Source organism: Paroedura picta, chromosome 10 (assembly GCF_049243985.1).
Source record: "Paroedura picta isolate Pp20150507F chromosome 10, Ppicta_v3.0, whole genome shotgun sequence".
NCBI lineage: Eukaryota > Metazoa > Chordata > Lepidosauria > Squamata > Gekkonidae > Paroedura > Paroedura picta.
This window is the reverse complement of record NC_135378.1, coordinates 8,944,777-8,952,071: the sequence shown is the minus strand read 5'-3', so window position 1 is coordinate 8,952,071 and position 7,295 is coordinate 8,944,777.

Sequence of the window (7,295 nt, the reverse complement as noted above, 5' to 3'; positions counted from 1 at the left end):
TTCATACTGGAAAATCCCAAAGCAAACTGACATGGAGAATGTGGCTGTGAGATGCCATGTGTGTCCAAGGAAAGAATGGAGGGGTGGGATCCAAACAAGGATGAGATGGGACAATAGCCTGACCGAAGGACACTTTTGATACATATTCCTACCAGATAAGGTGCAACTTGATGATTTTAGTATGCATATGCATTCATCACATTTCACGTACATACCAAGCATACTTAAAAGCTTCAGAGCCAGCTCAAACCCAGCTCTCCAGATCAGAGGTAACTGTTCTTTAACCACTCAAGAGCAGTGGCCTCTAATCTGGAGAGCTGCATTTGCATCCCCACTCCTCTTCCACATGTAGCCAGTTGGGGGACTTTGGGCCAGTCACAGTTCTTTTAAAACGGTGACCTCTTTGTGATGTCATTTCAGAAGGTCTCCACTTTCTAGCTGGAGATTGGCTTCCCCTCAGACACCTAGTGTGTTGCAATATCCCCCCAGCCAGTAACAGGCATCCCCTCCTCTCCAGGGGAACTCAGGTGAGCAATTTGTGATGTCATTTCTATAGATCTCCAGATTCCAGCTGGAGGTGGGCTTCTCCTCTGACTTCTAGTGTGTCATGATATCCCCCCAGCCAGTACCAGACATCCCCTCATCTCCAGGGAAACTGAAGTAAGTGCTTTGTGATGTCATTTCAGTAGGTCTCCAGATTCTGTGAATAACATCACTCCTATTAAAACAGACTATCAAGATCTACGGAGGAAGCTCAAGCAAATGGGGGCACAAGTGGTATTCTCTTCAATCTTGCCTGTCAAGGGAAGAGGAATGCGTCGGGAGAGGAAGATAATGGAGGTGAATCAGTGGCTGGATAGATTTGCCAGCAGGAGAGATTGGTTTCTGGGACCATGGGATAGGCTTTCTTGAGGAAGGCCTACTAGCACCTGATGGATTGCACTTATCAAAGTTGGGGAAGAATGTGTTTGGCAGGAACCTGGGGAGATTCATCAGGAGAGCTTTAAACTAAAGCCACAAGGGGAAGGAGACGATCAACATAGGGAGTGTATGGAAGGAGACCGATCGGGGGCAGCCCAACCGGCAAGGCCAGCTCATAGGGAACCAAAAGTAAAAGGATTCAGATGTCTTTATACTAACGGCCGAACCATGGGCAATAAGAATGAAGAGCTGGAACTTCTTATACTGATGGAAAGGTATGATCTAGTAGGCATCACAGAAACTTTGTGGAATGATTCTCATGACTGGAATGTAATGGTGGATGGATATGAACTGTTCAGAAAAAACAGAATAGATCGAAGAGGTGGAGGAGTGGCACTGTATGTGAGGAAAGGGCTTACCTGTCAGGAAATTCTAGTGAAGGAGAGCATATCTACAGTGGAAAGCATCTGGGTGAAAATAAGCGAGGGGAAAACAAACAGTGTGGTGGTTGGTGTCTGCTACCGACCGCCTGACCAACGAGAGGATGTGGATGCTGCACTTTGTGAGCAGCTTGAGAAAATATCCAAGCGGCAGGACCTTGTCATCATGGGTGACTTCAATTTCCCAGATGTGTGCTGGGAAACAAACTCTGCGAAGCGTCCTCAGTCATGCAAGTTTCTGACCTGCCTGGCTGACAATTTCATTTATCAAATGGAAGATGAACCCACAAGAGGTTCAGCCATACTGGACTTAATACTGACCAACAGGCAAGAGTTGGTGGATGAGGTGAAGGAGGTGGGGACCCTAGGGGGAAGTGACCATGTCCTCATAGAATTCCTTTTGAGATGGGGAGCCAAGGAAGCTTGTAGCCAGACGCGGATGTTGGATTTTCGTAGGGCAAACTTTAATAAACTCAGAGACATGATGAGTGTCATACCATGGACGAGAATGCTGGAAGGGAAGGGAGCATGTGAAGGGTGGGCGCTACTCAAACAGAAGCTATTGCATGCTCAATCAATGACTATCCCAGAAAGACGAAAACACTGCAGGAGCTCAAAGAAGCCTATTTGGATGAACAGAGAACTTCAAGAGGAACTAAGAAAGAAAAGGAAAATGTTCAGGAAATGGAGGGAAGGACAGAGCTCTAAAGAAGAATACCTACAGGTTACTAGGCACTGCAAATCAATCATCAGAAAGGCCAAAGCTGAGAGTGAGCTAAGATTGGCCAGGGAAGCCCATTGTAACAAGAAAATATTTTTCAGTTATGTGAGGAGCAAACGTAAAGTAAAGGAGGCATTAGACCCACTGTTGGGTGCGGATGGACAAACTCTAACGGAAGATGCAGAGAAAGCAGATATCACAACACACCAGGAGTCACAGGGGAAGCCAACGTCCATCTTGAAACAGGTGACCAACTGAAATGACATCACAAAGTGCTCACCTGAGTTCCCCTGGAGAGGAGGGGACGTCTGTTACAAGCAGAGGGGATATCACAACACACCAGGAGTCACAGGGGAAGCCAACGTCCATCTTGAAACAGGTGACCAACTGAAATGACATCACAAAGTGCTCACCTGAGTTCCCCTGGAGAGGAGGGGACGTCTGTTACAAGCAGAGGGGATATCACAACACACCAGGAGTCACAGGGGAAGCCAACCTCCATCTTGAAACAGGTGATCAACTGCAATGACATCACAAAGCGCTCACCTGAGTTCCCCTGGAGAGGAGGGGATGTCTGTTATAAGGAGGGGGGATATCACAACACACCAGGAGTCACAGGGGAAGCCAACCTCCATCTTGAAACAGGTGACCAACTGCAATAACATCACAAAGCGCTCACCTGAGTTCCCCTGGAGAGGAGGGGATGTCTGTTACAAGCAGGGGGGATATCAAAACACACCAGGAGTCACAGGGGAAGCCAACCTCCACCCTGAAACAGGTGACCAACTGAAATGACATCACAAAGCGCTCACCTGAGTTCCCCTGGAGAGGAGGGGATGTCTGTTACAAGCAGGGGGTATATCACAACACACCAGGAGTCACAGGGGAAGCCAACCTCCACCTTGAAACAGGTGACCAACTTAAATGATATCACAAAGCGCTCAAACAAAGAAGGATATAAGCTACAATGGATGGAGTACAACCAACTGAAAGCTAGACTAAAAACAGACTTTGAGATTCGGGTGGACAAAAACTCGCCTCTTAGTGATTTCGAAAACATGTTACTGCTCAAAAAACCACACCTACAGGGCCAGATCTATAAACCTCTTTTGAAATACGAGACTGAGTTGGAACAAGTAAAGAATTGTATGATTAAGGTAAAGGTAAAGGTATCCCCTGTGCAAGCACCAGGTCATGACTGACCCTTGGGGTGACGCCCTCTAGCGTTTTCATGGCAGACTCAATACGGGGTGGTTTGCCAGTGCCTTCCCCAGTCATTACCGTTTACCCTCCAGCAGCAAGCTGGGTACTCATTTTACCGACCTCGGAAGGATGGAAGGCTGAGTCAACCTTGAGCCGGCTGCTGGGATTGAACTCCCAGCCTCATGGGCAGACAGCTTCAGACAACATTTCTGCTGCCTTACCACTCTGCGCCACAAGAGGCTCTTAAATTGATGCAAAATTTGGGCTCCATAATTGCTATGGGGAATGGGAACGAGTCTGGACCAAAATTCCTAAACAAACCAACAGCCAGATTTTAAGGGAAAACTGGTATAAGATGTTTTATAGATGGTATATTACTCCGAAGATCATTGCAAAAATCTCAGATAGATTTGATAATAAATATTGGAAAAGTAATAAAGCAATAGGTTCCTTTTATCATATGTGGTGGAATTGTGAGAAAGAAAAAAAAGTATTGGGCTAAAATACATATGGTGTTACAGGAAATATTTAAAATGCGATACCCAATGAAGCCTGAATCTGTGTTGCTAAGTTTCCACCCAAGTGCTTTACCAAGTTCTTCTAGAATCCTCTTCTTCCATGCAACTACGGTGGCACGGTTGGTGTGGGCGAAGCACTAGAAGGCGACTGAGACCCCAACTATTTCTACATGGCTTGAAAAATTAGCGGACTTAGCAAAAATGGCAAGACTCACTAGCGTAGTTAAGAAGAAACCACCGGAAGGATATGATAAACAGTGGAGTGATTACCTGGACTTTCTTAAGAAAGACAGCAGTAACTGTTAGGTTAGGACTAATATGCAATGGGAACAGACTATATATTTTTTGAGATAATATTAGACTATACTATGTATGATATACTTGTATGTCTATAGACTATAGACTATACTTGTATGTATAGACTATGTAATAATTACTTATCAGCTGGTCGATTTTTTCTCTTTTACCTTTCTGTAAATGCTTTATATAATAACTAGATTTTAAGCCCATTTTAAAAAGGAAGAAAATGGGCGCTAGAAGAGGGAGATAGGCGGTGATGTGCAAAGAGTTCTGTGTGGGCAGGGAGGCAAGGGGAAGAAGGGCAGAAGAAGGGCAAGGAGAAGAAGGGTTAGGGTTCTGCGGGGGAACCTACCTGGGCGAGGGATCAGCGGCGTGAAGGAGGCGAGGAGGGCGTCCGTGGCCATGTTGTGGTGGACGGGAGAGCGAGGACTGAGCGCGGAGCAGGGGGCGGCGTGGTGGATTGTGGCCGGTGAAGCAGAGGGCGTGCGGCGATGTCTGGGGCCGCGCGTCCCGCAGAACGGCTCGGCGGCGGCCTCCTCCTGTCGGCGGCGATCTTCGAGGGCGTTGGCTGGGCGCGGCGGCGTCTGTGAAGTGGTCCTCGTTCCAGGGGCGATCGTGGAGGTTGCAGGCTGGGTGTGGCGGCGCCAGCGAAGGTGGGACGGCGGGGAGCATGCAGGCTGGTCCCGGCGGCGTACAGGTTCCCGCGGAGGGGCTCGTCATCAGTTCCCCTGGAGAGGAGGGGATGTCTGTTACAAGCAGGGGGGATATCACAACACACCAGGAGTCACAGGGGAAGCCAACCTCCACCTTGAAACAGGTGACCAACTGAAATGACATCACAAAGCGCTCACCTGAGTTCCCCTGGAGAGGAAGGGATGTCTGTTACAAGCAGGGGGGATATCAAAACACACAAGGAGTCAAAGCCAACCTCCACCATGAAACAGGTGACCAACTGAAATGACATCACAAAGCGCTCACCTGAGTTCCCCTGGAGAAGAGGGGATGTCTGTTACAAGTAGGGGGGATATCACAAAGCGCTCACCTGAGTTCCCCTGGAGAAGAGGAGATGTCTGTTACAAGCAGGGGGGATATCACTACACACCAGGAGTCACAGGGGAAGCCAACCTCCACCTTGAAACAGGTGACCAACTGAAATGACATCACAAAGCGCTCACCTGAGTTCCCCTGGAGAAGAGGGGATGTCTGTTACAAGCAGGGGGGATATCACAACACACCAGGAGTCACAGGGGAAGCCAACCTCCACCTTGAAACAGGTGACCAACTGAAATGACATCACAAAGCGCTCACCTGAGTTCCCCTGGAGAGGAAGGGATGTCTGTTACAAGCAGGGGGGATATCAAAACACACCAGGAGTCAAAGCCAACCTCCCCCTTGAAACAGGTGACCAACTGAAATGACATCACAAAGCGCTCACCTGAGTTCCCCTGGAGAGGAGGGGATGTCTGTTACAAGCAGGGGGGATATCACAACACACCAGGAGCCACAGGGGAAGCCAACCTCCACCTTGAAACAGGTGACCAACTGAAATGACTTCCCATAGCGCTCACCTGAGTTCACCTGGAGAGGAGGGGATGTAGGTTACAAGCAGTGGGGATATCACAAAGCGCTCACCTGAGTTCCAGTATGGTGTAGTAGTTAGGAGTGCGGACTTCTAATCTGGCATGCCAGGTTCGATTCTGCGCTCCCCCACATGCAACCAGCTGGGTGACCTTGGGCTCACCACAGCACTGATAAAACTTTTCTGACCGGGCAGTGATATCAGGGCTCTCTCAGCCTCACCCACCCCACAGGGTGTCTGTTGTGGGGAGACGAATGGGAAGGCGACTGTAAGCCGCTTTGAGCCTCCTTCGGGCAGGGAAAAGCGGCATATGAGAACCAACTCTTCTTCTTCTTCTTCTTCTTCTTCTTCCCCTGGAGAAGAGGTGATGTCACAAGCAGGGGGGATCTCAAAACACACCAGGAGTCAGAGGAGAAGCCAACCTCCACCTTGAAACAGGTGACGAACTGAAATGACATCACAAAGCGCTCACCTGAGTTCCCCTGGAGAGGAGGGGATGTCTGTTACAAGCAGGGGGGATATCACAACAAATCAAGATTCACAGGGGAAGCCAATCTCAACCTTGAAAGAGGTGACCAACTGAAATGATATCACAAAGCGCTCACCTGAGTTCACCTGCAGAGGAGGGGATATCTGTTACAAGCAGGGGGGATATCACAAAACAACAGGAGTCACAGGGGAAGCCCACCTCTAGCTGGAATATGAAGACATAATGAAATGACATCGCAAAGCGCTCACCTGAGTTCACCTGGAGAGGAGGGGATGTCTCTTAATGTCATGGGGAATAACATAACACACTAGAAGTCAGAGTCAAAGCCATCCTCCAACTGGAACCTTAAGACCTACTGAAATGACATCACAAAGCGCTCAACTCTATTCCCATGGAGACAAAGGAATGTCTCTTACTGACATGGCGGAACACATAACACACTAGACCAGAGGGGAAGCCAAGCTCCAGCTGGAATCTTGTGACGTACTACAATGACATCACAAAGCACTCACCTCAGTTCCCCTGGAGAGGAGGGAATGTCTCTTCTGGCATGGGGGATAACATAACACACTGGAAGTCAGAGGGCAAGCCAAGCTCCAGTTAGAATCTGGAGACCTACTAAAATGACATCACAAAGCGCCAACCTCCAGCTAGAAACTGGACACCTGTTGAAATGACATCACAAAGATCTTACCTGAGTTCCCCTAGAGACAAGGGGTTCATCAGTTAGTGGCAGGGAGTATATCAGAACACATTTAGAGTAACAGGGGAAGCCCACCTCTAGCTGGAATTTGGAGACCTAGTGAAATGACATCACAAAGCACTCACCTCAGTTCCCCTGGAGAGGAGGGAATGTCTCTTCTGGCATGGGGGATAACATAACACACTGGAAGTCAGAGGAGAAGCCAAGCTCCAATCTGGACCTACTAAAATGACATCACAAAGCGCCAACCTCCAGCTAGAAACTGGACACCTGTTGAAATGACATCACAAAGATCTTACCTGAGTTCCCCTAGAGACAAGGGGTTCATCAGTTAGTGGCAGGGAGTATATCAGAACACATTTAGAGTAACAGGGGAAGCCCACCTCTAGCTGGAATTTGGAGACCTAGTGAAATGACATC